Raw genomic sequence first — 11,313 nt, forward strand, 5'->3', positions numbered from 1 at the left:
TAGAATCATGGCTGATTTGAGCCCCACGGGAAAAGGAAAGAAACCAACTCATTCATCTGGACCTTCAAGAGGTAGAGACACTCATGGAAATCTTGTTCCTGGCGCAGGAAATAATTAATAATAATAATTATTATTATTATTATAATAATCTCTTCTAGTATATAAATATATCAGCTTAAGTTGTCTAAAATAATGATTGGTCCATACAAATGTAGCACCAAATTTTGATGTATTAGTTGAGATGTTCTGAGAATTTATCGTATAATTTGTTACATACCCTTTAAAATTCGGAAAAACCCATCAATTTTAGAGTATATTCATTTTTGCAATTTTTTTTTTTTTTTTTTTTTTTTTTTTTTTTTTTTGGGTGTGATGTTTTTACGAGGAAGTAATATTTTTTTATAAAATTATTTTCCTATGCGCCAATATATATATATATATTTGAAGAAATGCACCAAATTAGTTAAACAAGATTTTTTTGACAAGTACCACCTACAATTGTTGGTGTTTTAGCAATTACCACCTACTATTTTTTAAATTATCAAAACTTTCCACCTACTTGGTTTTGAACTAAAGTGTGATGTCATATGAGACTCACTAACTACCTTCTCACCCAATATCTTGCCTTTTCATTCTTTCTCTCTCAATTTCTCATTCCTGTATATTGTACTCTTTTTAAAATTGGGAAAAAACTTCAAATTAAATTAGCAAATAATGGCAAAATTAAACTTGAACCAAACAAAACAAAGGGTCGACAATAGATTGAAACTGAAAATCCTGGAGAGCAAAATGAGGAGGAAGAACCGAAGAAAGAAAGAGAGGAGCATCTAGCTAGATTTAATTTTTACATTATATTTGTTTCACTTGGAGACATTTTTTCTAGATATACTAAAATACAATGTCTTAAAGTATTTCCCTAGTCAGTTATACGTTACATGCAACATTGTTTCACATTTATAAATCTAAAATAGTAAAATATATACAATTTCTCAAAGTATTTTCCTAATCAAAATTCCATCACTAATGAGCTAAATAAGAGAGATCTAGAGTTTATTTCATCCCATGTGCCACATCGTCGTGTATTGAGAGAGTTCATTTCAAAAGTTTAAGGAGTTTCCATCTCAAAATCATATGACAATAGGAGGTCAGGAGTAGTCTCTAAGTTTTATAAAGTGTTTCATTCTCTCTCTCATCTTTATTAATATAGGATACTTACATGTATTTGTTTGGGAATACTATGCTTCAACACTAAGTTAAGCCGGCCACTAATTGAAAGAAGCTATACCTAGTTGTATGTAAATAGATTTACATGCAATAAATGGGTAAGTCAACAATGTATTTTGCTATAATTATAAGTTTTTTTTTTTTTTTTTTTTTTTTTTTTTTTTTTTTTTTTTTTTTAAGTAAAGAAATTAAGTAATTTAATAATGATGCCGAATGTTGTTTATGCTATTAATTAATTAATTTATTTTTTATTTTATTTTTTATTGTTGTCTATGTGCTTTTCAACTCATTACCAATGTGATATGCTTTTATTTATTAATATGTTAGTTTTGTTATTATTATAATGTTATTTATTACCAAGCTGTTCTATACATTATTTTTTAAAAAAAAAGCTGTTCTATACATATGCATTTTGTTACAAGAACGAATATACTAAAACCACTCCATCAAATTGCATGTAGAAGCGTAGAACTACTACATGTAACCGGGTATATGGTCTAATTTGTGCTACTAGACCAAAATCTTGCACAGATTAACCTATTCTAGGTGGCACCACCCTCCTATCATAAACTAAATAATACCAATTAAGATAGGAGATAAAATTACATATCATATATACTAATATTTTTTTAACGTGTAGTTAATAATAGATAGTTTGCGTGATTAGGTGAATTATGACATGACAAATTAAACCGTCAAATCACCTAATTAGTAGTTAAAGATGGTCATGGGCCGTGCCGACACGGGCCCGACACTATTCCGGCACGGTGGCCCACTTGTGGGCCGTGGGCCGAGCTGTGAATAAAATTCTGAAAAATTGGCAAGGGCACGGCGGGCGGCACGGTTGTCGGCACGCCGGCATGGCACGCGGCCCGCCAGACACGTATTTATTATTATTATTAGCAAAGCATTATTGTTTTTTTGCTAAATTAATAAAATTATTTATATAAACTTAAACATAAATTATTTATATAAACTTAATTAAATTAAGGTTGTTTAAAAAAAAATATATTAACATTAACATAAACATAAATTAATAAAATTATTTATATAAACTTAAGTTGTTCAAAAAAAAAAAATTATATATCGATTTTTTTAATATACATATATATATTTAAAAAAAAAAAATCGAGTTGGCCCACAGCCCGGCACGGCACGGCCCGCCAGGCACGTGCCGGGGTGTGCCAAAATTTGGCACGGCACGACACGGCCCGCTGGGAATCCGGCACGGCACGAGCCCCACCCAGGCGCGGCACGACGCCCATCTTTATTAGTAGTTGTGTACAATTATTAATGTTGTTAAAAAAATATTTGATTTGGCGTTACATTTTGCATATGTTGTGTATACTTTTAAAAGTAATTGGCGGTTAGTTTACCGTTAAACTAGGTTAGCTCGTTGTTGCATATTTAAAACCGTTAGTTTAAATATATCAGTTAGATGAAATCTGACCTGATATAGAAAATTTAAGCTACTTTATTAGCAGATGCATATGTTAATTATCAATCAAAAGTTATTAATTTTTTTTTTTTTTAAATGAAGTTATTAATGTTGTTAGTTTTGCTTATATTTTTTAAACATTTTATAATCAACTATTTGGTTTTTTTTTTTTCGTACGAGAACTATTTGTTACCTTATTTACTTATTGTAAAACTAAAACTATTTTTTTGGTGAAAGTAAAACTAAAACTATTGTTGTACAGTTTTAATTTGATTTGATAAAACAAAAGGTTTCCACTAGCTAGTTCTTGTAAATATTACTCCGTACCAATTAACCATAACTTTTTAAAGTACTTGTTAGTTGTTACCATTATTGTTTATTTATGTGTCCAATCAAAATCTAATTACACTCATAATATATTTACTCCGTATTTAAACAGAAACAAACAATGACAAAAATTGAATCAAACAAAACTGAAAAATTTAAAAGGCAAAAACGAGGAAGAAAGAATGAGAGGAGCGTGTATGTTTTCTTTTTATATGCAACATTGTTTGACAATTTACATTTAAAACCTTAATTTGAAGTGTAACTAACCTATTAAAAGTCTAACACATAAACTAACAATCCATCACTCTTTATTTTTAATTTTTTAGTTTATTTTCACAAAAATTGTCCAATAACTGGATCAGAACCTCACACATGTCAGCCTAATCGATCCAGATTATCCACTCTCTTTGTCTAGCTTCTAAAATATATACAAGAGTAATCTACAAAACACAACAGTCCATCCAATTTCACAACAATATAATTAAACAAAACCTCTCTTTTTTTTCTCTCTATATTTTTTACTATATGCATGCAATGGCTTCAAACTTGAGAAACAAAGTTTTTTTGTTGGTACTAATTCTAGCTTTCTCTATCATTACTAGTGAATCAACCCGCCACCTTCGTGATTCCGCAATCAACAAGGACAACAACGATGATAGTAACGGAGATGACAACGTTATCAGCATTAACAACAACAACAACAACAACAACAACAACAACAGAAACATGATGGAAGATAGGCATATGTATAGTTATGGTCCTTATTTTTCATATAAGGGAAAACGACTAATTCCGTATTCTGGACCTTCAACACGTAAAAATTCCAATGAAAAAGGTTTTATTAATTAGTAAATGTACTTAATAAAATATTCTATATTCCAAAAATATTATTGAGTAAAGATTTCGTAGATTATTTTAAAAAATATTAGGTCCACTTTACAACTGGGAAATTAAGTTTATTAAATGTGTTTGTTTAATTTTCCCCCTTTCCCCCAACAAAAAAACGTTCGTACATTTGCATTGTATAATATTAGCTATTTTACGTTACTTAAGACGTAGTTCTTCTCGCAATCACTAAAGATTAAAATTTTATTTAGGCAATTCACTCTATTTTGATTTATTTTAGACAAATAAATATAAATAAGATAAGTTTTTATAAGAGTACACTTAACTTAAACAAGTATAAACCTATACTTTTGCGATATTCTAAAGGTACTTTCATATCTAACTTTGTATATACGAGTACCTTTAACTTTCTAATTGCAAAATGTTATATTGTAACTTTAATTTTGTAAGATGGTGTTAGTTTTGATGATCAATTTGAGTTACAAATTAAACCACCTTATTAAATGTTGCAAATTTTAATTGTTAATTTGAAGTTTGTTAGGAATTTTTATCAAATTACCTAATATAATCTAGAATTTGTAAGATCCTACCTAATAAAAAAAATGTTGTAATAAACTACCTATTAAATAAAAGATATTATCCTGTCAAAAAAAATAAAAGATATTATAAAAGACTACCTCTATTAGATTTCTACCATTAACTATTTTCTCTGACGTTGAACCAACCACTTGCCCCTCACGTGACTATTACAAGACCCTTCCGAAAAGAGCAAAATATCAATTTGAATTGATCCAAACTCCTAACCATCTCAATAGATTAATTCCACCCGCAAATTAAATTATAAGAATCCCTAATTGAGGGGTTTTATTGAAAGAACAACCCAAACACTTCATGCATGATGTCATCATGACATCCACCCACACGCACATCTTCCATAGTTCTAATTCCTAAACTCCTAAATCGTGAGAAAAGTATTAGTAATGCACCATAAAATTAGCTAGTTACAGCTCATGAAAAATCTTGTTTCAACTTCAATTAATTATTTTCAAATTCAATTTATTAAACATAATTTTATATTACATTTTATTCAAATTCTTTTTTTAGGGGAGAATAGTTGACATATGTAGTGGAATATTCCCTCAAATGTGTTAGACCTTGAGACTTTGAGAGTATGTAGTACAAGCAAGATGTTAGTCTGATGCCTCATTAAATGATTAAAACACCCTTTAGTTGTGAAATGTGATGTTTGTTACCATTAATTTCATCAATTTTTACCAATATACTATACTTTCAACGTGAAGTTCTGCGTTTTTTATGTGCTTCTCTACTACTACCATTCTTTACATGCATTATAAGTAGTACAAAATTAAATGCTCTTTGGCATTGACACATTGTACGTAATAGTGAATTTGCAATGGTTAGCTAAGCTTAACACGCCTTTAACCAGCTGTTAGGCTGCGTGTTGTAGGGCTAAAGTAAGATAGGAAACAATATTCCTAAAAGATATACAACCATAAGATAGGAAACAATATTCCTAAAAGATATACTACCATAATCATAAATCCTAAAGATATATTCTCTAAATAATATCTTAATGTAAAATAAACCTAAATATATTATTCTCCTAATAAGATCAATACGGAAAATATATCACACATTTATTTTCCGATATCTCATATCTCTAACAGAGAAAGATTTGTTGAATTATTTAGATTGGGAATCCAATCAGAATAAATTAGTATTTAGATTGGGAATCCAATCAGAATTTTGACCTAAATATTTGTTGAATTTTATGTGCAAAGAGAGAAAGAAATATTTTAGTTTTAATAAAATTAAATAATCTAAGAGTTTGTTGAAGGATATAGAGAGAAAATAGGTTTTTTTTTTTAATTTTATTTTTTTTATTTTTTTTTAATAAAATAACTAAGAGTTTGTTGGTTGAGCTGTGTAAATGCATCATTGTTCTCCGGTACTCCCTCCATTCTTTATTAAAAGAGTTTTTCGTCAATAATTTGTTATGACACATTGATTCTGCTAATCTGGTTAATTACCTCTTAAATGTATTATGTTATTCCCCCCGCCCCTTCATTACGTTCTTGTATTATATTCCTTATTTGGTGACCTAAAAATGTTGTGCCTATATTCTATATTGATTTCATGTTAAAGTACCTTCATAGTCCCACTTTGGATCATATCAACCAAAATCTTAAGCTGATGGTCTGGTTGAAGTCCAAAATCAGTTTATATAGTCTATCACGCCCCTTTACATGGTAGCTCTTTGAGCTTGAAGTGTGGATATACTCCCATTTTGGATCATCTCAACAAAAAGTTTAAGCTGATGGTTGAAACCCAAAATTGGTTTATATAGTCTATCACGCCCCATCACATGAGAGCTTTTTGAGCTTGAAGTGTGGATACGGCATGAGCTCCTTCATACCCAGCGCGAATTATTCCACTTAAAAGAAGGGGTGAATGAGATTCGAACTCGTTACCTTTGTGTCACATTGACTCTGATACCATGTTAAAAGACCATCTTAAACTAATAGTTTAGGCTTAAATAAGATTTATACTCCATCAAAATACATTAAATTGTACAGACTAAAAAAGTGCATTAAATAATTTTTTCATTAATGTCTCCACTAGTTTGACTAGAAAACAAAATATGATATTTTTTGTAATCTTTTAAACTATTCACCAAATATTACATAGTATACTAGCTCATCACTTATTTATTCATTTGACAGTCTTGACCACCCTTACACCCGGCAAGTTTTTGGGGATGAAAGGGGGATATGGTTGATGGTTCTACATATATAAGATGGCAGCTAGGAATGGAATTAACATAGATGTTCAAATTAATACAATTTTCACCTTTATCTTAATTTTTATTTGAAAATAGTGCACAACCATGATTTATTATCCAAATAACAAGGTGAAGGTTGTGCTACTTCTATTCATGTTAATTATTTTTTCTTTAACTAGTTTTGGGAGCGGAGCAAGATTCAAATGCCCTATAAAAATTTCAAATGCAATTCCAAAAACCAAAGATTATAATCGTCACTGGTTGCCACATTCTGGACCATCAAGAAGACACAACGATTGTGTTTTTACAAAGAAAGATGATGCTAGTCAAATTACTCCTCGTAACATACCTTGATAACTCAATTACTCCGGTCCTGTTTGTTTTTGTTCTTGGTTTTCCAATTATATTTAGTTGTTTTCTATTTTTTGTTGTCCGTTTTCTAAATTATTATGATTCTAAATTCTAATAGTTATGACTAATACTAGTATTTAAATCTTTATATGACATATATCCGTTTTTTTTTTTTTTTTAAATTTAATTTTTTTTTTGTTGTTGTTCTTTTATTTCCTTAACTTTAATCCCTTTGTTGCTGGCTTGCTGCTTAGATTAGATGGGATAAAAGTGGTAAAAATTGGAATGAGCAAGTAAGGAGCGATAGATAGATTTAGGAAGTAAGGTTTGGTGAAAAACATTTTTTGCAAAAATAATTTTGGTTTATGGTTTAAATCGTTTTTATAAGGTAAGTGTTTTAACCCCGATCAATGATAAAAATATGTGCTTGTGTACATATCTTAAATTTCGCTTCTTGTCCACAATTGCTCGTATGTATGTAAGATCTAGCTTTATTTTGTTGAATTAATTAAATTTATACGAGTATAACTTTTATTCCGTATTTATCAATTTTTTTTTGGTTGCGTTTTTTTTTTTTTTTGAAATATGTTCTATCGGACCAGAACACCTAGCTTAGATTAGCGAGCAAGGCTCCTTGAGGGTGGGGGGAGGTAGGGATAAGGTAAGGGTATCCATATCCCCTAGTTGCTCTTATTAGTGATAATTTGATCCTACAATCTTACATCTAAACTAAATTTGATCCTACCTTCTACAATCTCTTGTGCGTGGGAGAACAAAGATTAGCAAACGTGATTTGCAACAAGCCTTTGAGCTACAATGCACATCCAACCGTTATGAAATATGTGAATATGTTTCCAATCATTAACTTGGTGCTAGCTAGTGTGGTACCACAAATGCAAGATTTATTTTTTCAAAATTGTTCTTTCTATTTACATTGATAAGAATATCATGGATTCCAAATAGTTCTTCCCATTCGGAATTATTTTCAAATATGTTTGTGGTCAATTATCCGTGCACTTTATCTAAGAGTTTGTTGAGGAATATAAAGAGAAAAACATATTTTAAGTTTAAAACAAAAAAAAAAAAAAAAATAAAATAAAATAAAATAAAAAATAAAAAATTGTTGATTGAGTTGAGAAACTAATCTAAGAGTTTGTTGATTGAGTTGTGCAAATGCAACATTGTTCTCTAGTACATAGGGCCGTCTCAAATAATTTAGGAGCCTTGTACTATTTTTATATTAGACCTTCAATGATTTTGAAATGTTCGGATTTGGGGTCCATAACTAAGTGATTATGTTTCAATCCTCTCCTAATTGTTGTTGCGGGAGATCGAACACGCTGTTCTTCCTACCAAATGTAGTCCCAATCATCATTGTATCAACAACCAATTGATTGTAATTTTACATATGAAATTACGCTTTATAGTCTTAAACTCATATAATTGTTATTCCCTTTCTTTTTTTACATGATAAAACACATAACTTATGTTTGTTTAATTAAGTTAATGAATTTGATGATAGCATTTCATTTCTAAGTCTAACCTATATATTCATGGGGACTTGTGAGAAATTATAAAAAGAAGAAAAAAAAAAAAGGGAAGAATATTTTTAAAAAAGTAGTCATGGGGACTCAAACCATGGAACAAGAATCCAAGATTGAATAACTTAAGTTTTTTACTGCTACCACTGTTAGATGATTAACATCCACTAATAGTTGAAATAAAATATATAAAGCAATGCAATCCTTTGAAAATTTAGGATGGCTAAAATTTATAAAGGGAGTTATGAATTTGCTAAATTTAAATAACCATTTTTAGCAAGTTAAAAACTATATATATGTAGTTTGGAGTGAGCAGTTAGTATCCCAAAACAAAAACAAAACATAAAGCAGTTAGAGAAGCTTTAAGAGAATTGTAGAAAAAATGCTGGAGTGTAATTGGGGTGCATATGGTTATGAACACTTGTGTATTATTTATTTTTATAGTAAAGTTTTGCAGCATAATTAGAGATACAAATATTTGTTCATTTATTTGTATTATTTATATTATTATTTTATTCTCACTAATCTCATTCTAAAGGAAATTTGCATTGTATTTCCTAACAACCACCTTAGCATATTTCATTTGCAAGAAAAATTAAACAATAATTACCAAGCAAAGTGTAGTCTAGTGGAAAATTTTGCATCTCACAGCTAAGAGGGATCAAGCCCAGCTAAAGGCACTTTGGGGTGAAGATTCTCTTACCCCTTTTCCTTACTCCCAAAGTGCCTATAACCTGGTTTCAAAAAAAAAAAGTGCTTATAACCCGCTAATCCAGGCCGTGAGAGGTTCTGAATCTGATAGATCCCTTCTCCTTACTAAATAAACAAACAAATTTTACATTAATACTTCCTCCGTTTTTTTTAGTTAACATCATTTGACTTTTACACTATTCACACAACACGCTTTGACTCGTTTTTGTGGTTTATAGATACGATAAAACATATTCATGTGGGATCTTATTTGAATCGTTTCAATGTATATTTTATCAATATCCACTTTTTATAATTTTACAATGTTGATAATTAGATATGTTAACAGTTCAAAATATGCGTTGGCAAACATGATAATAGAAAGGTGTCAACTAAAAAAAAACAGAGGAAGTATTATTTATATCACTAGTATGGAACCCATGCTAAAAGTTCAATTACTAAATCTTACAAAATTTTAGCTACAGTAAACTTAATTCATAATAATGACAGCCTATACAACAATTGAATATTCATTAATTATTTCATAACAATATTAATCACAATAATGTGTACCCATTTATCACAATACTCATTATCATAATTTCAAAAAATACAGAAATAAAGATATGAATAAGGTTTATATATTTTACTTTTTAGAACAAAATGATTTATGCCCATTCACAAATCTCATGCAATACCCTTCTTGTGTATTTTTAATTGGTTTTAATCATGCTAGTTAAACAAACTCCTTCCGTCCCATAATATTGTCACATTTTAAAAATATCGAGTTTACAACCATACGTCCACTAGTCCATATTATACATCTTTATCCTAAGACAATCAAAAGTTACACCAGTATAAATAAAAGTAGGGCCTTAGGGGTTAGGGGTGGGCCAGGGGATATATGGTCCGATGGTTGAGGTGGCTATTTTTCTTTTCTTAATAATAATGATGATGATGATGATGGTAATGATGATAATGATGATGAGAGAAGGAGGATAATAATAATAATAATAATAATAATAATAATAATTTTTAGATTTATCTATTTATTTATTGTAGAATAAATATAATAGGGAATCTGTATAATTAATTTTTGTTTAATATAAATAATTTTAATTCGGTAAAAATAACTTCATTTCAGCAAAAATAATTTTAATTCATTAAAAATAATTTCAGTTCAGTAAAATTCAGTAACTATAAAGAATAAATATAATAGAGAATAAGTAAATATAATTTCAATTTAGTAAAAAAAAAAAGTTATGTTCAATAAAATTAATTTATGTTCAGCAAAAAGTATTTTAGTTCAGTAAAAATAATTTCAGTTCAGCAAAAATAAGCTGAAGAACAGGGCCCTTATTGTATAATTTAAGATAAAAAAATATATAATATTACTACCTTCGTTTTTTATTAGATGCATCATGTTTCATTTATGGAACTTTTAATTTGGATACATCACTTTCCCTTTTAGTTAATAAATTCACTCTATCTCTCTCATATAACATCAGTCCTCTTTATCTCTTTCTACACCAAAAATTTTCTAAAATTCCGCAATTTAAAAAATGATGCATCTAACAAAATTTAGAAAAAGAAGTATGCAATTTTCTCACATTGGATAAAAAATATTCGTAAGATTTTTTGCAGGCAATAATTTAAGATAAAATATATTATGCACTTTTGTCACATACGATAAAAAGTAGCCGTAAGATTTTTTTGTAGAAAATAAAAATTTCAACAAATATACAAAGTATATATTTGATAATTGCTTTGAATATATATATATATATATATATATATATATATATATATATATATATATATATATATATATATATATATATATATATATATATACATATATATATATATATATATATATATATATATATATATATATATACTAGGTTTGAACACGTGCGATGCACGGTTTATATAATATCTATTTGTACATTTAAAAATGGCTATTATACATGAATATAAATAAGTATTACGTGCAAAAAATATTTATAATTTTTAAATTTTAGATTTTCATCAAAATTATGATATAGTATTGTACCTGTTAATTTTTAAATTTTAGATTTTCATCAAAACTA

The sequence above is a fragment of the Chenopodium album genome, chromosome 13 (assembly GCF_948465745.1).
Source record: "Chenopodium album chromosome 13, dcCheAlbu1.1, whole genome shotgun sequence".
In the NCBI taxonomy this organism is placed as follows: Eukaryota; Viridiplantae; Streptophyta; class Magnoliopsida; order Caryophyllales; family Amaranthaceae; genus Chenopodium; species Chenopodium album.